At 30.0% G+C, this 24,215-nt stretch overlaps 3 long non-coding RNA genes across 4 annotated transcripts; 2 read left to right on the top strand and 1 right to left on the bottom strand.

Annotated features, from left to right (window-relative positions):
* Positions 1-15,634: 15,634 nt before the first annotated feature.
* On the bottom strand, positions 15,635-17,053 carry LOC145129812 (uncharacterized). Of its 2 annotated transcripts, none has more exons than XR_013717667.1 (4): positions 16,822-17,053; positions 16,220-16,350; positions 16,020-16,146; positions 15,635-15,886 (listed from the first exon to the last, which is right to left on the bottom strand). It is a non-coding gene; the product is annotated as an uncharacterized LOC145129812 (long non-coding RNA). The 2 variants fall into 2 exon arrangements; XR_013717666.1 differs by having other exon boundaries at positions 16,020-16,118.
* Positions 15,988-18,414, top strand: LOC145129810 (uncharacterized). The gene is made up of 4 exons (XR_013717664.1): positions 15,988-16,120; positions 17,801-17,943; positions 18,010-18,078; positions 18,163-18,414. It is a non-coding gene; the product is annotated as an uncharacterized LOC145129810 (long non-coding RNA).
* A 2,185-nt stretch (positions 18,415-20,599) lies between these two features.
* On the top strand, positions 20,600-23,239 carry LOC145129811 (uncharacterized). The gene is made up of 2 exons (XR_013717665.1): positions 20,600-20,708; positions 20,949-23,239. It is a non-coding gene; the product is annotated as an uncharacterized LOC145129811 (long non-coding RNA).
* The last annotated feature ends 976 nt before the right edge of the window (positions 23,240-24,215 follow it).

Genomic DNA, 24,215 nt, shown 5'->3' with positions numbered 1-24,215 from the left:
AATAATTTTTTTCTATTGATCAAGCCCAATCCAATCATATTTGTTGTTCGGTATGATTATCAATTTGTAATTGTTCATTTGAATCCAGATTCAGCCCAAAAACATTTTAAATCCCTTACTGTTCATCATTGGTTATAGTGATCCGATTACTATTCATCTGATTTAATCAAAAGCCCAATACAGTTACTGTTCATGATCTTTTATGAGATTATATTTCTTTTCATCATATCCGAATTCTAATTCAAATATCATTTGTCGGATTAGCTTATGTCTCGAGATCGTACAATTCTTGAATCGATTTTTTTATTCGATTATATCTGTGGATCGAATATATGCTTTGAATCGATTCTACTTTGAACATTGTTTATCGATTCATGAATCATTCATATTAACTATTTTGAGCGGATTCTTATCTTCATCTGATTCTGTTTTTTTTCTCAATTTCAATGATCGTTTTCAATTAAAACTCAATATCGATTGCTTGTTTCGATTGAACCATATTCTTGTGTTCTGGAGAATTGAATATCAATTTCTAGATGTTTGAAAATCAATTGAGATATCGATCAATATGACGATGTTGATAGAATTGATGTGTTCGAGATTTTACTGCATATTCTTGCTGATGAACACTCAAAAACGATGAACAGTTGAAGATGATGATTTGATCTGAAAATCAAATTGAGAAAATCAATTTATGTTTGTCGACTTTGCAGAAGAACGAATTGGTTTTGATGGGTTAATAAAAAGTCAAACTCAAAGTCAAAATAAGTGTTCTTGATGAATCTGGAATTGATTTCACTTTTGTTGTTCTTGTGTTGAGTCATTTGAAAAATCGAATAGGAAAATGATATTAGAGTCGAACTCGATTTCAAAGTTTTGACTTGGAGCTGCGATTTGATTATGAATGGTTGTTTGATGGTTTGGGGATGAACAGAACTCAGATTTAGAATCGAAGACAATCGAAGTGACTGGAATCGATTATTTTGATTTCGTTGATCGAAGATTTGGGAACGATGTCGATTTTGATTGTTGGATGTGAGTTCAACGGTTTCAAGAATTGGAATCGAATTTACTTTTATGATACATAGATGACGAACAGTTACTAGTTCTTGATTTCAAAGAATCGAAATTTGGGAAGAACTGTAACAACGAGAATTTGGGGTTAATGAACGAAGGGTTAACGATCGATTTGGGTTAAGATTCGAAGATTTGGGAATTGATGTTGGCTAATGAAGTTTGATGTTGATGAAAAACGAAGGGTTGTCGAGGTTTGCAAAAGAAAGGATTTTGGGTTTGGTGAACTGGAAAACGAACGAAAAACGATGAACTGTAAGAACGAAAATTTGATTTTGGGTTGAATGTACAAAGTGAGATAATTCGATTCAGAGGTTGGATGATTAATTGAAGTTTGGACGCAAAATTTTCGTATGTTTGGAATGGAAAAGTAAAATTTTCGAATGTAGTCCCTCAAGTTTCGAATGGTTGACAAATGGAAAAAGGCTTCGTATGAATGATCAATATTTCATATGTTTTGATCAAAAAGCAGAATTTTCGAATTCAGCCCCTGTACCTTCGAATATTTGTCACCTCCACAATTAATTGAAGTTTCAAATGTTTGACACTTTTCACCCAAATTCGAAAATTTTCTGAATTTTCGAATGTTTGGGACAACTCTTCGTATGTTTGGAACACAAATGGCAGAATTTTCGAAAATAGTCCCTGAGGCTTCGAATGTTTGGCGGTTCATACCCATTTTCGAAAAAGGACTGTTTTTGCTGAAAATTGAAGAAATGCATTTCAGGCCCCTGCAGTTTGTGCAAATTGACGCTTTCTACCCAGCTTTGAAAAAGGGGGAGAGTTTTGCATATTTGGCTGTTTTGGGCGCACTGGGTCACTGCAGAATTTTGAAATTGACAATTTCTACCCATTTTTGAGAAATTTTGTCAAAGGCGATCCGTGAACGAAGCTAAAAATTGAATATTTTTTGGGTTTTCCGGATTAAAGCACAATGTTTATGCCACATGTTAAGGGGGAGTTTTGAAATGAAAAATTCCGAATAGAGCACGTTCTTTTTCCTTGGGAGTTTTATAATCAAATTTCGATTATAAAAAGGGGGAGAAGTTTTATATGAAAATTCGAACTTGAATTTTTCATATTACGCGGATTTGAAGACCGAAGTGATCTTGAAGTTTTGAAGCTTACAAGATGATGCAATTGGAAGTTCGGAAATGATGTATTCGAAATGGGTTTGGTTTTATTAAAGATTTTTGGGGTGTGCTTTATGCTCAACTTTTGGTGATCAATTTGGAGTTTGAGAAGCTCGTGATCATTCGTTGATGCTCGGTTTGTACGGTCTCACATCCTAGAGCCCAAATTGAAGAATCATGGAAGAATTGAAGATTGAAGTTCGTTTCGACATGTGTCACCCTTGAGGCTCGGATCGCGTAGTTGCTCGCTTTTGGAAGATTTGAAGTGGGTCATTCATTCCTAACTTTAAGGGGGAGAATGTTGGGGTACAAAGTTTTCCTTGAATGACTTTGTAATGTTTGACTTTTGTAAAACCCATTTGCATGTGGAGTATTAGCCTTGTGATACATGAGAGATAGAGAGTGAGAGAGAGACATGTAAACACCTCTATAAATAGTGGGTTCATACCACTTGTAGAGGTGTGCTTGAGAGATGTAAAAGTGAGTGTGTAAGTGTGTGTTATTTATGTAGTCTAGATCTAGATCCTTTTTGTGTAACACCATATACAATCAATACATCTCTTGAACACCCAAATCACCATGTTCATTGTGCAATCTTTAATTCTGCATGCCAAACCATGTTCTTATGTCACTACACCTTTGGAAAAATATGTGGACTTGTGAATTGCACAAAAACCAATAAACAAGAATTATAGAACATGCATAAATCAGTGAGAAAAATATCCATACTCCTTTCCAGCAGAATTAGAATTCATGATTCCATTCCAACAGAATTGGAATTCGTAATTCCATTCCAATAGAATTGGAATCTCACCAATATCATCCATTGAATCATCTACATAAACAAATTAATTCCAAATGAAAGAAGCATCAAAGCATCTATGTATTTTACTAATCGTTCTAGAATTGTACAATTCTAATTCAAACATAACTAAAAATGAAATATAGTCAAACAACTCAAAATTAAAAGTCTAAGTCTAATATATTAACTGAAACCCTTTCTTATCAGTTTTAATTGAAAGCCAACTTGCCTACTGCCTACTAAACAAATCTTTCAATCCAATTCGGATTCAAACCAAGTTTAAAACCCCTAAAATTATTCTTACCAAGTTTAAAACCCCTTTATATCAGTGAGTATAGGGTTGAGGGCAATTGCAAAAAGCAAAAATAAAAGCATTCATTTAAAAAAAAAACAGAATAGCTACAAGTTTCACTAAACAACAAGCAAGGCATTCTAATGCATAGTACCAACATCATGGACTTGTTTGTTGCTGCCATTCCATCTATTGATTGTTCAAGCAAATGAAAAACAACACTCAATCATCTCTGCCTTCTTCCTTTCCTTCTCCATTTTCTCTTTACCAAGAAATCAAGAGACGGGCTCTCTTCCTTCCCTGCAGTCGATTAAGCAACCCAAAAACACCCACCTAAGTTCTTTGATTTCTATCAAAACAAAAAAAAGAAGAAAAAAAAACCTCTTTACCTGTTTGATGATTCACTGCTCCCTTCTCCCTTCTTCATATCGCTTCCTGCCAAGAACCACCCATTCAATGTCACCTCTTCCCTTGTCAAACAATGAACTCAAACACCCATTTCCCCTATCGATTCCTGTCAAAATAACCCCAAACATGCATTCCATTCATCAATTTTTGTCAAGAATAATAATAAATTTTTTTTAAAAAAAAGAAGAAGAAGAATAGGGGAGGCTGTCGGAGCAGTCCCCATCCATTTACCTGCTAACGATCGAAGCCGCAGCCACACAAAACCCTCGCACCTCCCTTTCATACCCTCTCTGCACCCACTGAGGTCGACGGCAGCTCTCGTTGCCTCTTCCCTGTTCTTCGGACCATTCGAACATCGGAGGTGCTCACCTCCTTACGACTTCAGCCACCGAGAATCGTCTTTAAATCAGTAGCCGATTGGCGATGAAGATTGATCTGATCAGTAGGCCGTTTATAAAAGGGAGGAATTAGGTTAAAATCAACGTAACTAGCAAAATTATAGGGACTATTTGTGGAAGTTATTTCTCAAATTACCTAGTTACCCTTATTGATTTATTTAATTATTGTTTTTTCTATTATTTTTTGATTGATCCACAATCATGCATACAATAACACAATAATTATTTTAAACACCTGAACTTATCTCTCTCTCTCTCTCTCTCTCTCTATATATATATATATATATATATATATATATATATATATATATATATATATATATATATATATAGGGTGAGGTTCAATTGAGAACGATTATTAACAAAGAACCAATCGTGAGCGTCGAAAATTATAATGATCAACAGGCAAGGGAATTGATGTACACTTGTATATTGGATATACATACACCGGATTATACCATAAACCCACTTCTTTACCAAAAAAAACTCACTTCTTTTTTATCGTTTAATTTTTTTAAGCCACGTTTTTTATCGAAAAAAAATGAATATAACGTTGTTCGCAATTTTTCGTCATCTTTACATAAAGATCCATTTTGATATATAAAAAACAATTTTTTTTTCGAAAAAAATTCACTTTGTTTTGTTGTTTTTATTCAATATTTAAGTTTATTTTTATCCACAAAAACTAATTATACCAAAAATATTATTTTTTTGTCCTCTATTAATAATCATCAACATCAATTAAAAAAATTCGATCAGTTTAGATTCGCAATGTGAATCTGAACTGATCGAATTTTTTTAATTGATGTAAATATTTCAATTTTAACATTCACAATGTGAATCTGACTTACTGTTTCAACTCATTGATCAATCACAAATTAAGTGAAATTTATATATTAATCGAAATATATTTCCATGTAGTTTTATAATATTTTAACGTTTTGATTAATAGAAAAGCCCCGATTATTTTATCTTTTGTCCAGATTAACGAAACGGTCCTTATTTTTTTTTTCAACAGAAAATGATAGGTTATCGTATAGAATTAGATAATCGGGACTTTTCTTTTCAAAAAATAAATGTTGGGATTAAACGATAAACCGACCTAAAATATTAAGATTTTATCGGAGATTTCCTTTTTTTAACATCAATATGAATTTATATTTAAAGAGTACAAAAAATATGAATTTTGATATACTTATTAATTTTTTCGATAAAGAATAGACCTTAACTTTTCAAAAAACAAATAAAATGAAGTGAGGTTTTTTGAAAAAAAATATTTATTGAGCAATGGTATATTCGGTTTTTTTCGATAAAAAACATGGCCTGAAAAAAATTAAACTAAAGTTTCACTTAATTTCAAAGAATTTCGGATATCAGATATCCGAAATTTATATTCTTTAATTATTTTTTATATTTTATATATTATTTAATAATGGAAAATTTCACTTAATTTAGCATTGTAAGAGTTAGGAAATCACTATGAATTCATATGGGATATCGCCTTTTCTTTTCAAAGTGTGATACTTTAGTGGATCTTACGAATGTCTCCTTTTAGTAACATTACTAACATTAGTGTAGTCTATGATAACTTGAATACTACCTGATATAAATCTTACAACTCATATTGCATAAAAACTAAGCAAATCTAAGTACGTTTTAAATGGAGTTCATGTTGATTTCTCGTTTCAAAGATGAAACTCACCAACAGTTAATTTTCTTTGTTCTAAATTTATAGATTGCACCATTCTAAACAAGGACTTAATTAAATTATTTTGCCTAATAAATTAATTTCGGATATCCGTATCCGTATCCGAAATTTCGGATATCCGAACTTCGGATATCCAAAATTTCGGATACGGATTCGGATATTGAAATATACTATCCGAAAATTTCGGATATCCGGTTTTGAACACCCCTACACGTGTGTCCATTGTAAAAGTTTACAACCTTTTTTTTTGCCGTTGATCGTTTTAAATTCCGACGTTTTTGGATTGATTCATTAGTTACTTAATTAATAATATATATATATATATATATATATATATATATATATATATATATATATATATATATATATATATATATATATTTCAAAATCAAAGTCTTTAAATTTAAAAACTGTTGACTATTCTAGTCCTATTCCTAAACCTCTTTATCAAGAAGACCAAACTAGTGATACAAGTTTACCAAGTCCTACTAAATCTGATTTTATTAATGAACTTCAAAATTATAGACAACAATTATGACTAATAAAGTTCAAATAAATTGCAATTCTTTAAATAGAAATAGAGTTACTGCTATTAAGAGATTAAGAAATTCAATAAAAATATTTAAAAAACTCTTGCAAGAAAAGATATTAGAATTAAAAAATATAAATAATGATAAAGAACTATTGGAATTAGAACAAGAAATTAATAACATAAAAGCAGTATTAAAAACCTTTAATATACATCTTGATAATTATTTAAGAAATTTATCTAAATATACGTGTTAATGAGTTCTAAAAGACAGATTAGTTGTAGTAATAATAATAAATTTTGGAATAATTTATTAAAGACCAGATGGAACTGAAATTCTCAAAGGCTTTTCTAAATTCAAAGAGCTATTTATTCAACAAATCCCAGAATTTGAATATTTGTTACAATTCACCATGTTATTTAAAGTTCCATGGATTATGTCCTGGACATTCTCTTATCAAGAAGCAACAGACTTCAATCCCCCTTGGCTCAATAGACAATTTCGTCTAAAATGGTGGGATAAAGTCACAATTTCTCAAGCAAACGAGCAAGCTGTTTTCAATCATTATCAATCAATGTATAATCAAAAGCCAGAAATTGAAGCAAATCTTATCAAGAGTCTATCTTCTCCAGATGCTAATCTTATTAGCAAAATTCGTGCCGCTGCAAACTCTTCCCCTGAAGATCTACAACAATTACTTCAAGAAATTCGCAATTTTTTTTTTGGAATTGATAATAGTTGAACAATTTGATAACACACGTACTACCCCCCTTTGAATAACAAACACATATAAAAGAATACCTTACATTGAAGGTATAACACCAAAATTAAAAACTTAATTAATCAGCAAATGGTATCAAAGCTACGTTTTAGACCAGAGATTAGTATGTATGATAACTCTGTTTGTTATTTGGTTAATTTTTGTTTGAAGAATTTTAAGAAAATTATGAGTTTTGTTAAGAATGATACAGAGACCAGACCAGTGATTGGTTGGATTAGCGTAAGACGTGCAAGTATGGTAAGTCACGGAGCCGGACCACAATCATCGTTGGGCCGATGCCCTCTCTGTTCATCCTAGATAAAACAAGTAAGTTTTCTTATAAAATCTTTAAACTAAAAATTAATCAAATATGAGTAGATTTTCACGCATATTATCTAAAAAATATGATACTGGTAAAAATATTATGAATAAAGAACAAGATTATGATGATAATCATATAAACTCTATTGAAGAAACTATTGATAATATAGAACAAAATTTAAATGATTGGACTATACCTAAAACAAATATAAACACAATTTATAGAATAGGGACTTTTGATTATTTTCAAAGTTACTCAATTAAAATGACTGAACAAACCCTATCCATTGGTCAAAACCAACAAAATATAAATTTGTTATCATCAAGATCTATTTTCGAACATAGACAAAAATATAAATTTCTTCATTTAGGTCTTGTTCAAATTGCTATCAAACCTCTTTTTAGAATTGGTGTTGATGCTCCTGTTCTCTTAATATTAAGAGATAAAAGACATACAGATTTTCAAAATTCTATTTTAGCTATGGCAGAAACAAATATCGCAAATGGACCAATTTATTTTAATTGTTATCCGAATTTTTCCGTAGGATTATTTGACAAAAATATTTTAGACACTTTGGTTTTAACTGTTGAAACAAAGAATTTAGAATTTAAAAATAACTCTAAACCTTTAGCAATTATTTATCGTGTTTGTTATAAAACCATGACAACTACCTTAGAACCAAAGACCCGTTTGTTAAATCCAAGAAATGAAACAATTATTTACGAAGCAAATACTAATCATACAAAAGTTCATATGCCTAAACGACTTAAATGGTCAGAAATTACTCAATCATGTAATTGGAATTTACAAAATGTTATTGAACCAAAATCTTTAGATTCTTCAAAACAAATTTCAAATATAATTGAGCATAATGATGGCTCAGTTGATATAAACTTTTCTTCTACAAATTTTTCTTCATCTAGATTTTCTACTAGTTCTATTCCTGAAATTGGTACTTCTAAATTTTCGCTTTCAAAATCAAAGTCTTTAAATTTAAAAACTGTTGACTATTCTAGTCCTATTCCTAAACCTCTTTATCAAGAAGACCAAACTAGTGATACAAGTTTACCAAGTCCTACTAAATCTGATTTTATTAATGAACTTCAAAATTATAGACAACAATTATGACTAATAAAGTTCAAATAAATTGCAATTCTTTAAATAGAAATAGAGTTACTGCTATTAAGAGATTAAGAAATTCAATAAAAATATTTAAAAAACTCTTGCAAGAAAAGATATTAGAATTAAAAAATATAAATAATGATAAAGAACTATTGGAATTAGAACAAGAAATTAATAACATAAAAGCAGTATTAAAAACCTTTAATATACATCTTGATAATTATTTAAGAAATTTATCTAAATATACGTGTTAATGAGTTCTAAAAGACAGATTAGTTGTAGTAATAATAATAAATTTTGGAATAATTTATTAAAGACCAGATGGAAAATTATTGCAAGCATTTCTAAAGAAATAAATAGAATTAAACAACTTAAAAAAGACGAAGAAATTAAATTAAGTAATACTGAAAAGGACACATATAATTATAATATTCAAAAGGAAATAATATATTGCTTATCAAAAATGATTAAAAATAAAACTATTGTTATTAGTGCTCAACTTAGTATTATTAAAAATATATCTTTTAGATTAAATCAATCAACTTGTTAAAATGAATATTAATATAGATATTTCTAAAATACCATCATATGTTAATTTTGATTATTTAAAAGAAGAAGAATATTATAAAGATTATAATAATATAAAAAGAATTTGGCATGAAGAAAACTTTTCATATTATATAAGATTTTTACATTTTGGACTTTGGGAAGATTATGTTTTATCAAATCAAATTCACTCTCCGTTTTTTCAATGGTTCGAATTAATTTATGCTCCTAAACATAATATAGATTATCCTTTTAAAATGCAAACTATTTTTCCTGTTTCTTCAAAAACATACAAGGATGTTATTACTAATCAAGAAATTATTTCTGAGTATCCGCCAAAAAAGGAAATCATTATTGATAATAATTTTATTGCAACTCCTTTAGTTAAAGTTCCGAGTCAGATAACAAATGAAAAATGTTTTCAAAACATTATTTATCAAAATAATTACTCAAATGAAACTCTTTTAACTATTTCAGATCAACTAAATAGGATTGAAGAAAATACTATAAATTTACAATTATCAAAAGAAAATAAAATTAAAACAAAAATTTTTTATAATAATATAGCAAGTTCTAGTAATGTCAGCTTTATTCCTCATCAAATAAATGGAAATTTTAATCTTGGAAATAAAGATTTAATTGATGAATTAGAAAAAAGACTTACTAATTTTCGTATTTCAAAAAATGTATCTATAAATATGTTAAGAACAAATAATGACTCTTTTGACGAATCTGATGAAAGTAATAATGAAAGTGAATTAAATTTAGACAATCTTACTCAACAATTCATAAATGACAATGATGATATAAATCAGCTTACAAATGATTTTTCAAGATTAAATAAGATTAATTATTTTGGTAATAATCCAAAACCAACTATTAAAAATTATTGGAATAGACCTTCTCTTCCTGATATTCAAATTGAAGAAAGAGCTTTTCAATATGATCGTTCAGCTTACGATGGTACTTCTGTTTACGAATGGAATATCGATGGTAACTCTGAACATCAAATTCTTAATATTGTTCAAGAAATGACCATGGCAGCTAATGCTTACAAGTCTCACAATAATACTCAACTTCAAATTGTTAATATTATTATTTCTGGGTTTACTGGTACTCTTAAAGGTTGGTGGGATTTCTATATTACACCAGAAGAAAAGAATTTTATTATGAATGCCAAGAAAACCGTTATAAAACAAGAAAATAATTTACCAATTCAAACTCAAGAGGATGATATGGTTAATACTTTAATTTTTGCTATAATCAAAAACTTTGTAGGAGATCCTACTACTTTTCAAGAAAGAACTTCTGAAATTCTAATGAACTTACATTGTAGAAAATTAACTGATTTCAGATGGTACAAAGATAATTATCTCGTTAAAGTTTTTTCAAGACCAGATTGTAAAGAATCTTATTGGAAAGAACGTTTTATTGCTGGACTTCCAAAACTTTTTGCCGAAAGAATTAGACAAAAATTAAGAGAAAATTTTAATAATACAATTCCTTATCAAAACTTAACTTATGGAGACTTAATTAATTATATTAATAAAGAAGGATTAGCTATTTGTGCTGACCTTAGATTTAAAGAAAAACTTAAAAAAGATAGAATTAATAGTAAGAATGAATTAGGAAATTTTTGTCAACAATATGGTTATCAACCATTAACAGGTCCGTCTACTTCAAAAACCAAAAAATATAATAAAAAATCTTCAAAATATTTCAAGAAAAAGAAATATAATAAATCAGAAAAATATAAGAATTATAAGAAAAATAAATTTTTAACATCAAAAAACCCTTATAAACGATCTAATAAAAATTCTAAAAGAAAATCAAAAGACATTATTATTTGCCATAAATGTGGTCGTAATGGTCATAATGCTAATAATTGTTATGCAAAAACAAAAATTAATGAATTAAATATTTCAGAAGAATTAAAAGAACAAATTAGAAAAATTATGTTAAATTCTGATTCCGATTCTGATTCTAGTTTTACCGATTTTCAAGAAAATGATTTAAACATCTTAGAACAAAAATACTTCAAGTTCGGAAGATTCTGATACATGCAAATGTGTTGGAAAATGTAATTGTAATTATTCAATTAATGTCCTTACAAACAATGACAAAGATCTTTTAAAAAATTTGGATTCAATTAAAGATAAAAATATCCAAGAACTGTTGATAAAACAAATGCTTAATAAGAATGAAAATTCTATTTCAAATAATACAAAAATTTTTAATTTAAAAGACATATATGAAAGATTTTCTGAAACAAAACCCATTTCCATACAAGAACTTCAAGAAGAATTAAAATTAGTTAAACAAGACATAAAAGAAATTAAAGGCAAAATTATAACTCTTGAAAAGGGAAAAAATATTATTAATTCACAAAATAATGATAATAAAGATGAAAAGGTTATCGAAAGAATTATAAATGATCAAATTTCTCAAAAATGGAATACTCAAATAACTCTAGTAAAAAATAATTTTAAAATGGATATTACTGCTCTAATTGATAGTGGTGCTGATATGAACTGTATACAAGAAGGTTTATTTCCCACTCAATTTTATGAAAAAACTTCTTCTAGGCTTACTGGAGCTGAAGGAACCAATTTAAAAATAAATTATAAAATTTCCGATGTTCATATTTGCAACAATCAAGATTATTGTTATAAAACTCATTTAATTTTAGTAAAAAATCTTACTTCTCCTTTAATTTTAGGAACACCTTTTATTACTAAATTATATCCTTTTATGGTTCAAGATGATGGAATTATTACTAAAGTTTTTGGAAAAGAAATTATGTTTAAATTTTGTGAACCTCCGTCTTATTCAACTATTAATATTCTTAATTATAAAACAAAACAAGCAAATTACCTTATCAATGAAATTAATGATTTTCGTATACATAATCAATTACAAGATAAGTATATTCAAGACAAAATTATAGCTTTAAAACAAAAGTTTGAAAATAATGTTTGCTCAAATATTCCAAACGCCTTTTGGAACAGAAAACAACATATTGTCAAATTACCTTATATTAAAACTTTCAATGAAAAGGATATTCCTTCAAAATCAAGAGCTATTCATATGAATAATGAATTAGAAGCCCATTGTAAAAAAGAAATTCAAGATTTATTAGACAAAAAATTAATTAGACCTTCTAAATCTCCTTGGTCTTGTTCAGCTTTCTATGTTATGAATGCTGCTGAATTAGAAAGAGGATCACCAAGATTAGTTATCAATTATAAACCTTTAAATAAAGTTTTAGATTGGATTAGATATCCTATTCCTAATAAAAGAGATTTATTGAAAAAACTTTATGATTCAAAAATATTTTCAAAATTTGATATGAAATCTGGTTTTTGGCAAATTCAAATTCATGAAGAAGATAAATACAAAACAGGTTTTAATGTTTCTTTTGGACATTATGAGTGGAACGTTATGCCCTTTGGTTTAAAAAATGCTCCTTCTGAATTTCAAAACATTATGAATGATATTATCATTCCTATAAACAGTTTTTCAATTGTTTATATTGATGATGTTCTTATTTTTTCAAAATCTATTGATCAACATTTCAAACATTTAAATCAGTTTTATGATTTAATTTATAAAAATGGCTTAGCTGTTTCAGCTAAGAAAATGCATTTATTTCAAAATGAAATTAGATTTTTAGGACATAACATTGTTAATAATACTATTAAACCTATTATAAGAAGTTTAGAATTTTCTAATAAATTTCCTGACGAAATTATAGATAAAAAACAACTTCAACGATTTCTAGGATGTCTAAATTATATTCATGATTTTTTCAAAGATTTAGGAACTCTTTGCAAACCTCTTTATAATAGATTAAAAAATAATCCACAACCTTGGACTCAAGAACATACTAATATTGTTAAACTTATAAAACAAAAAATTCCTTCTTTACCTTGTTTAAATTTACCACATCCTTATGCTAATATCATAGTCGAAACTGATGCTAGTGATATTGGATTTGGAGGTATTTTAAAACAAAAATTATCAAATTCTTCTGAAGAACAATTGGTTCGTTTTTATTCAGGTGCTTGGAATAATACTCAAAAGAATTATTCAACTGTTAAAAAGGAGATTTTAAGTATTGTTTTATGTATTACTAAATTTGAAGATGATTTATTTATGAAAACTTTTTTATTAAGAATTGATTGTCAATCTGCAAAATCAATTTTAGAAAAAGATGTTAAAAATATAATTTCTAAACAAATCTTTGCTAGATGGCAAGCATTGTTGGGCAATTTTGATTTTGATATTGAATTTATAAAAGGAGAAAGCAATTCATTACCAGATTTTCTTTCTCGTGAATTTTTGCAGGGAAAATGAGTTCATCGTCTTCCTCTAAGATTGAAGACAAGAAACCAATTAATCAAAAGCTTGTTCCTTTCTCAAGTCAGAATCGTTTTTCTCCATTAACTCCAATTGCAAAAAATTCTCAACTTTATTCAAATATGCTTCAATCAAAATTAGTCAATCCAAACATTTCTCCAGTTCAATCAATTAGCCCTTTTTCAAAACCTATTCCTTCTGAAACACAACTTTCAACAACTTCTAAACCTACAAATAAAGCCCCTTATGTTCTCAATTCAAATCTCTTGAAAATCCAAATACTTGAAGATTCTCAAATTCTTAAGCTCAATCAAGGTTTTCATGTTCTTACTGAACACCTCTTTGGCCGAGGAAAAACCTTTCATGAAAACTCTTACAAATCTCGAGAATATTATCAAACCATTCTACAAGAATCTGGATCTGTTCAGATTGATCACCGTTCTAATAATAAAGAAGGATCTATTGATTTTAGCAAAGCCCGAATTCTTAAAATCATTTCTCCAGAAAATTGGTCATCCAATCTTTCTTTCGAAAAACCCCTTTATCAATTTCCTGCTTATCCAAGATATTCATATTATGATTACCAAGAAGCTTGGACTAAAGCATTTTTTCTTCGAAACTATTCTCATTCATGGTTCATTTTCTTTGATAAAAATTTTACCTGTGAATATCCCAGATGGTTTGTCAATTGGTATCGCTATATGGGACTTGTTCCTAGTTGTTTACCCACTGAAATTCTCAAAGGCTTTTCTAAATTCAAAGAGCTATTTATTCAACAAATCCCAGAATTTGAATATTTGTTACAATTCACCATGTTATTTAAAGTTCCATGGATTATGTCCTGGACATTCTCTTATCAAGAAGCAACAGACTTCAATCCCCCTTGGCTCAATAGACAATTTCGTCTAAAATGGTGGGATAAAGTCACAATTTCTCAAGCAAACGAGCAAGCTGTTTTCAATCATTATCAATCAATGTATAATCAAAAGCCAGAAATTGAAGCAAATCTTATCAAGAGTCTATCTTCTCCAGATGCTAATCTTATTAGCAAAATTCGTGCCGCTGCAAACTCTTCCCCTGAAGATCTACAACAATTACTTCAAGAAATTCGCAATTCTCCAACTAATTCAGAACATTCTCCCACATCTGTCAAAAATAATTTTCAAGATGCTCAAGATCCTTTTGATGATCCATTTGCAGATTAATTAAGTTTTTAATTTTGGTGTTATACCTTCAATGTAAGGTATTCTTTTATATGTGTTTGTTATTCAAAGGGGGGTAGTACGTGTGTTATCAAATTGTTCAACTATTATCAATTATACACTGTGTGTGTTCAACTATTATCAATTATACACTGTGTGAGTACATCAATTATCAAAAATATTATCATGTCTTCTGCAGTGAGATGATGCTAAATTATTGCATGAAAACAAACAACTTTTATAAAGATAAAAGAAGATGCTCCATTATCGCCAAAGAAGATTTCCATTATCAAAAAATGACAAAATATGATGCCAATTTGTCAAAAGCTTTAAAGTTTTGTCTGCCACATCTACACTCTGACAAATGCAAGTTGATTCAATAATTCTCAAGATGATCCGGTAATCCTTCGGTTTCCCGTCTCAAGATGTTTCAAGACTCCAAGACTCCTATATATTGAAGGGACATGTTTTAATGAAAACCATCTCAAAGTTCTCTAAAAATCTCTCTTATAAAACTTCTGTCAAATGTTTAGTTCATGTCTAAGAAAGAGTTCTCCTATCTACTTCTAGATGTTCAAAATCTTTAGATTTTCAAATCATACTTGCTCCAGACGGATGCTCTGATTGTAATTTAAAAGAAGGTAATATATAAAGAATTTTATTCAATTATTGTCTTAACTCTGTTATCGCTATGACAGTCTCTTTTCGAGTTATTCTAACTATTAATTCTACAAGATTTGAAATTTTTGTTAAAATAATACTTGCATTTAATAATAATCAAATTCATGCTTGAAATATTATGTCTGATTCAAAGATACAAGCTAATCGTCATTATTATTGTAATCAATTAAAAGCTTTACAAGTTCTAATCCATAATCATGAGTTTAGAAGCAAAGATAGAAAACAGTTTTATAAAATAATGTATGATTTTTATCATCAAAAAATATCTGAAACTACTAGTTAGCAAAATGGTATCATATATATATATATATATATATATATATATATATATATCCCCTATCCTAATAAATAAGAGCTTTCAATGCCACGTGGCATTCGCTAAGCCCTACCAATCTATTTTTTCCCGCTCTTTTCAGCAAACTAAAATATCGAAATTGCCCTTCCGTTCGATTTAATATCTTCTGTATACACAGCTGCTTCATGCGTTGAATAAGGAGATCCGATAATCTTTTAAAATTCAAAAGAATTTTAAATCTATTGATCTATTTTCTGCATTTATTTTAAACAAGGAAACTCATTAATCAATATTTAACATTATCATTTAAAACCGATCACAACCTTATCTATCGTAATACTTTAAACTTCATAAATTTTTTTATCTATTTTATTGGTTAATACTCACCATATTGCGTTGATTCTTCACATTCCAATCTTTCACAATTCCAGAGCAGGCTCAGGAGCAGAAGAAAAATAAAGATTCTAATCGGCATCCCTTCAATACCTGTAAGTCAAAAACCTTTAAAATAAATCTGCTCATCGTTATTCATTATACATTTAATCAGTAGATAATGAAATAATTTCAAATCACCATCACTTCACTACCTGTATATCGTTCTTTCTATGAGTCATTCTTAGATAAAAATTATTATATTGCTTTAAAGGGCATCACTTGCTCCAGCATCGATTTTCATTTTTGTGTTCCACTCTATGGGTTGTTTTCTTTCGTGGAGAATCTGAAAAAAATATTTGAAAAAAAATTAGTTCTAAGTAATCAAATCCGTGAATTTTGGGTGTTTTCAATCAATACTATTTTGATTTCCCATAGGAAATACACAATTTCCTAAGGTTTTTACAACTAATCGTTCCAGTTGGATTCAGTTTGCAGACTTCTAATGGCAGATCAGTAAAACATGAACTGATGAAAAAAAACTGATCTAACAGAAACCTATCTTCCAATCCCGTATACCAAAACTTCAATTTAAGCTCTTCAACATCACAACTTATAGCATAATGAAGCCAATTTTCGACTTACAATCCAAATTGAGTATTATAACTGGTACACACTACGAATTTCATGAACTTCAATTGGCAAAATTCACTTAGGGTTTTGTCCACCAATGAAAAAAAAAATCGCCCCTTTAGTTAGGGTTTTCACGACATTGACTTAGAGGAACATCTCAATGTTTAAAAATGAGAGTATGTACCAATTTCCAAAGATGTTTCCATGGCTTGGAGAGTGTACTTGTTGTAATGCCGTATTTTGTGGAGGGTAAACAAGACAGAATATCAAGAAGCAAGCAATCTGTTAATGTACTGATTCAATCCTCTTCCCCCTTCTCTATATTTTCTTGAAACTTTATTTGTTTTGGGGCAATTTTATGTGTATATCGTTGCTCTTCCAACATTTCCATGGTGGCAACAGAGCCCTCGCAGGTTAGCCCATGAAAAAACTGTGCATTACAATCGTTAGGTGTCTACATATACTCTGAATTTTTGCTTTAGCCCCTAAACTTAGAAAATATGCCCCAAAACGAATAAAATTTAGATATATTTCCATATTCAAATCATTAGCCAAATGTTAAAACCTGAAATTTATCCCTATATGGCTATAGAAATGTCGTGAAGGAACTAAATTATCCATTCAGAATTATTTTATACAATATAGGTTATGTTTGTCAATGCAAATTTATTTAGGAACATTTTTAATTTTTTTCATTCTTAACTATTAATAATCATATTATTTACAACATATCAAATATCAACAATCGTCAAAAATTTAGCTTTACGCTTTTTTAATCATCCGAGTATTTTTACTTAATTGGTATTTTTTTTATAAACATAAGTTAAACATAACTAAACACATCCTGATTTAATATGTATATTTTTTAATTGTATAAAAAAATTTGAGCATGTATATATCCGATAACTAATGGGCCATATTACAAACTTTTATAAAAAATATTGGAATTAGATATTACATATTACGATAATGTAGGTTTATATATTAGTTCTCTGTAATTTCTCCGTATTTGTCGATATGTGAAAAAAAAATGACATTTGTTCTACATATAAACATTATGAAATACTTATTGTTATCTGTTAGGCATCTTAATTTATAAACTATTGTTATCTGTTAGGCATCTTAATTTATAAACTAATTCGAGTTATATGTTAAATTTGCAGACATACAATGCATTCGTTTCCTTCTAAAAAGTCTAGAAAATTAAATTCTTTCTACTTAGATAATACAATTAATATTAATTTGGGTACTACATCAACACATCTATCTACAGCCACTACAACTGTTAATACTTCAATTTACAAAGGTATTTTTTTCATAATTTTTTTATTATATTTTAATAACATACACATGTATTAACATAAAAAATTAGATAAATTGTCAAATTCTTCGTCCGTTGGAAATCAATATTCTTCCGGATTAGTTATTGATGCTTACAAAGGTACGTTTATTTCTTCAATATTATATAAACATATTATTTACCTAATTATATATTTTATATCCTATCCTGTTATCTCTTATGCAGAAAACAACAATAACATGTACCACTTGCAAGCCAGAGAGAAGAGAAAACAAAGAAAATTATATTTGGAAAATAAAAGATCGAAGAAAATGAATACAATATCAAACGTTCGAAGTACATCAATACCGCATCACTTAAAAAACATGGATAACTGTGAAATTCTTATTTTATATTACATGTATTACACTTAATTTACATTTATATACAATACATGACTTCTCATATTTTTTTATTAACCTATAATATTATATGATTCCAGCTTATTAATTTATTTTATACGATATGATTTCAGCTTATTAATTTATTTTATACGATATGTCTTCAATTATCATAAGTTTTCATAAGTTTTTGTTACTTACAGATCAATCAACGAATGTTGTCTTCAATTTTCATAAGTTTTTGTTACTTACAACTTATTAATTTATTTTATACGATGCGTCTTCTAAAATAATGATATATTATTTTATTACATAATTAAATTTTTAATTCTATTTAAAAATAACACCTGTGGGTTCCACGGGTTTTAACCTAGTATATATATAAACTTTACTATTTTTAAAAATAAATTTAAAACATCCAAATGTTTAAGCTTAAAGTACAACCAGACTTCAATAAAAAAATATATTAAACTTTAAATTGTCCAAATTTATAAGCTAAAATTATAATCAAACAATTCAAAACAATTTAATACGCGTATCTTTCCTAATATATTTCCCAAATTTTAGCTAAGACTCATTCAAATTCTCCATATTGTAGCTAAAATAACTCATTCAATTCGGAAAGACTTATTCAAATCCGGAAGAAACCATAAATATTGATGTTTCTTTCTTTCAATATGCTACAGGAATGGGAAGACAAATTAAATATCCTCATACAATTTCTTTTTACTTATCTTCTTACCCATGTTAAATATTGACAAATGGATTAGAATATTATTTATGAAAATTAAATGTGACACACACATTTGATGAGTTCCTCTTCTGGATGTGTTCACAGTTTTGTTTTCTACACCACTCCAACTTCTTGCTTTGCAAATAGATACGATTTTTCCTATCTTTTTTTCCCTTTCATAAACTTTTTGCACCATTCTTTTTTATATAGCTTTTTGTGTGTTTACTTTGTTTCTTCAGGGCGTTGATATTGAGTTTTTGCTGAACACAATTATAATATGTTTTCCAACCGCTACTCACTTAATAGCTCAAGATCATCTGCACAAATATGGATTCAAAAGCTTAGAAACCTCTGAATAAACAAAGTAACAACTGTTTTTATGATGTATGAATGCAAGTGAGGAGGTTTACCTTTGTGACACAATTTTAAAATTTTCCATAATTGTTCCTAATTAACTTACGTATGTAATTTTTTGCTTTATAATGATAGTAGTTATCAGAAAATAATTTGAAGTCTATCCAAACGGATTTCGAATTTTCAGATTATAATTTTAAAATATTGTAGATATACATTAACTCTATCTCATCCATTCATAACAAACCTGTAACAGAGATATATATATACATAGATATGGACGCCAAATTCCAAACCTATTCCATAATTCAAGTCCTGCTCCTACGTATGTTTTCTTTGTTGTTTAGTTTCTATTTTTTACTTCTTCATTTATACAACATATACAATAACGATGTCTTCCTTTCTACATGCCTAAACAACATTTATTATATCGGATTCATCAAATCATCTGCTTCTATCGGTTTCATCAAAATCAAACAGGCATGTATGTATTGCTTTATTCTTTTAAAAACGAAAAACAGGATATGAAATTGCTAAGATATGAAATTGCTTGAGTTGAACATTAGTTTAACAAATAAACTTGGAGTTAGAAGCCAGAATAAGAGCATAACTTAAAAAAATGTCTTTTCCATCCAAACTTAATCAGATCTGCATTACCTCTTAAGTTCTTATTACAACATGGTACTTTTAGATTATCTCTTATAAATATAATGTGTATTGAAATAATCTACCGAATATATCAATGAATAGCTTGTTACTTTTTATATGATAACCTAAGTTGAAACTTTTAAAAAGAAAGATATAAGAGCACAGTAAGCCTACTAGATAAATTTAAGAAAAAACTGAAATAAAGATAATTATATCAAAATTATCATGAAAGCATTTTAAATACTCAATCACACAAACATACACACACTAAAACACTATAAGTTTGAAATAATTCTTACATAGGTTCTGTAGAAGAAGTAACCATAATTGATAATCCAACTACATGTATAAACCATAGTCACATTGATCGCCATATGAGTCACGATCCCCGTTCCGAACGTCCCGTTCCCAAACGCAGTGCGTTTGCGTTCCAATCGGTGGCCGAAACGCTCTCCGATACGTGTTCCCTCCGATCCCGTCTAATCTTCAATTCGGTCCTTGAAACATGAAATCGGCGATCCTGATTGCACAGAAACGTGATTAGGATCGCTAATTTTGGACTTGGGATCGCCGATTTTGGTTTGAGCTGGAAATTGCTTCTCCCTGGAAAAACGACGATTGACGCTACGATAAAGTTATCATCTCATCGATTCCTGGTATGTTTCTTCGATTCCTACAGCCGACTCTTCCAGTGAATCTCGATTCCAATAACTATTTAACATGCCTCTTATCCCACATCACTACTCACCAGTTCACCCACATTACTCTCAGTCGATTACTCTATTGTTGGGTTCTTTTTCTGTTACTCTTCTTCATCACATAGTCGACCCTTTCCAATATATTGTTTCTTTATTGATTTGCTTGGTGTCAAAATGGTGTTTGGCAAATCTTTTAAGCGCACAGAAGACAGTGAAACACAACCACCACCTGAAGCTTTTGTTGATCTTGAGAATGAGGACCAAAGAGCATCAGATATAGGTACATCAGGAAGCAAGAAAACGAATGATAAGGATGCTAGCAGGCCTCTATTGGAAGAAGTCACTTTCACTGGTCCTATACTAGAATTCACACACATTTCTTTGGGGCTCAACCTAGGAAGACCGCAGAAATAAGAAGATGTCTGGTTATGATTAAGGACCGGGAGAAGCTACAAAGACTTTTGAGCAAGGTTAAAGAAGCCGAGAGTGGACGTGTTTCAAAATCTTTGAAGAATTCTATACTTTCGAAAAAAGCAACATCAAGAAAAGGAATTGATGAATTTTTTGGTCTTATGGAGCGAAATGTGGTTGACATGAAAATAATTAGAGTATTGTGTGCTAATGGTATCCCGTTTAACGTCTTGCGGAATCCACAATTTATTGAAATGCTCAATGCACTCAAGAAGGCACCGGAGGGATACAAACCTTCGTCTAGTGAAAAAGCAAGAACCATATTGTTAGATGAGTGCATGAGAGATGTTGAGAAAGACCTAACCCAAGTCAAAGATACTTGGTACACGCAAGGGGTTTCTATAGTTTCCGATGGGTGGTCTAATGTCAAACATAAGCCACTCATTAATGTTCTTGCAGTGAATGCCTGGGGGTGCTATGTTCATGTACGCGGACGATTTCTCGGGGGTCGAAAAAACAGGAGTGGAAATCTCTAAGTATCTTCTTGGAGCTATCGATGAGGTTGGACCGAGCAACGTTTTGCAAGTGGTCACGGATAACGCGGCTAATTGCAAAGCCGTCAGAAGAGAAGTCGAGAAGGTATACAAACATGTATTTTGGTCACCTTGTTGCGTACATACTCTAAATTTGATTCTCAAAGATTTATCAAATGAATTTTTTTTGGTTAAATAATACCTATAAGAGGGGCAAAACAATTGTCAAGTACTTTCTAAACCACACTCAAGTCTTATCAATTTTTCGAGAAAATTCCACATTAGAGTTGTTACGGGTGGCTAAAACAAGGTTTGCATCTCACTATATTTTGTTAAAAAAAATCAAGGATTGTAGAGAGGCTCTTTCCACAACTATAGTCCTTAATTCTTGGAGGGAGTGGCTTAAAATGGAGATGAAAGCACAAAAGTTCTTGGTTTAAAAGTTGCGGATACAATCAAAGATGATTTGTTTTGGGAAGATGTAGACAATGTTTTAGCAACTACAAAAGCCATTTTCCTACTCATCAAGTTTTGTGATGGGGAAGGTCCTAAAATGGGTGAGATTTATGAAAAAATGGATAACATGTTGTGGGAGATTAAAGACATCATGCAAGAAAATACGTATTCAAGCTATTACCAGGAAATTGAGAAGATAGTGTTAGCTAGATGGGAGAAAATGACAATCCCATTACATTGTTTGGGGTTTGCATTAACTCCAAGATTTTATGATAGACAATATCTTCAAAAGTTAGCACCAGGGGGTATTCCAAGGAAAGCTCCAAATCTAGATAAAGAGGTTGTGATTGGTGTCATGAAAGCATTCCATAGAATGTCCGAGAATGAAGATGAGGAACGAGTGTTACGAGAACAATTCGTAACATTCCATATGAAAAAAGGAATCTATTCCATGGCGACAACACAAACGGATGCCGTGACAATGGATGCAATAGATTGGTGGTCAACATATGGAGCCGAAACCCCGGAATTAGCCGTGATAGCAAAGAAGGTACTTTCTCAACCGATTAGTAGCTCTTCGGCGAAAAGAAATTGGAGTACCTATTTTTACATTCACAATGTGAAAAGATAAGGGTTAAATTGCAAAAGATCCGACAAATTGGTTTTCATTCACTCCAATATTCGACTCCTATCTCGTTTCTCGGATTCATATAGAGCGGGCCCATACAAAAAGTGGGACATGAATCCCGAAAACGCTTACATTGAAGGCTCAAGTTCATGATTAGAGAAATGCTTTGGGAGAATTTAGATGAACATATGGAGAATGGGCAAGGAAAAAGACAACGCGTGGATTGAAGAAAACTTTTCTGTTAAACTGTTTTTTGGGAATTATATTATGTTTTGATGTGTTTGGCTTGGACGTTTTTACCCCTGCCTCTGGTTGCTGGAAATCTGTTTTAATGTATTAAAATTATTGGTGTTGCTGGAAATCTGTTTTAATGTATTAAACTTATGTTTTCTTTCCTGTTAATGTGTTTTTAGGGAAGTTTATTGGAAATATCAAATATGTATTGAAGTGTTAGTTTATTACTTGACTGTTTTTGAAAGTAATTTTGCTGGGAAATATTAAAATTCTGTTTTTTTTCCTGTTAATGTGTTTTGAAGTAAAATATCGCTGGAACTTTTGTATTAACCATGGGTACACCGTACCGAAATATACGATACACCGTATCGGAACGTACCGGGACGTACCGAAATGAACCTACCCCCGCCGTATCCGATACGTCCTAACTGTCGAATCGCGTTCCCGATCCTCGTTCCTGTACCGAACCGTACCGCGAACTATGTGACTATGGTATAAACAGAAGCAGCATCCTCATTTTCAAGAACACTAGGAAGGTCCATCTAATGAATGATTTATACCCATTAATATAGTAAGATGAAATATAAAAAAAACTGTAGGAAAAATCGATATTTTAACCTTCTAAGAAGAAGATTTCATGAAAGAATAAATAAACTTACCTTCCATCTTAACAAGTTTAAGAGACAGCAAACCATTAGGAAAGCCCCAAAACCACAGGAAAGGAATATAGCTCAGAATGCTTCTCCATCGAACCCACTTCTGCATGAGTACACTCAGTTGAAAAAGACCAAAAAAATCCTTAAAACAGTAAAAAAAACCTTAGATCAATAGCAGAAAAAAAACACATCGACAAACAAACCTGACAATCAATTTCACTTCTTGTATGATAAACCAAACCGATCAATCTATGGAGGGTGACAATAGCTCAGTACAAGGCGATGCCACGTCTGTTGAACCCAACGACGAAGATCAAGAAAAACCAAACTTTTGGCCGAAACTACGCATATTACTTCACGATAAACCACTAGGACAGATAAATTGGAGACGGATTGCCGGCTTGCAGGTAAGATAAGTCGACGATGGAATTCATGTGGGGTTTTGGTGGTGGTATGGTTTGTTTATCGATGGAGAAGGGGTCGGAGTTCGAGAGAGAGAAAGAGTGATAGCCATTTAGGCCATCTCCTATCCATTGAACTTCACGTG

Source organism: Lactuca virosa, chromosome 8 (assembly GCF_052849685.1).
Source record: "Lactuca virosa cultivar CGN04683 chromosome 8, Lactuca_virosa_CGN04683_v6, whole genome shotgun sequence".
Classification (NCBI taxonomy): Eukaryota; Viridiplantae; Streptophyta; class Magnoliopsida; order Asterales; family Asteraceae; genus Lactuca; species Lactuca virosa.
This window is presented reverse-complemented; position numbering and strand designations above follow the sequence as displayed.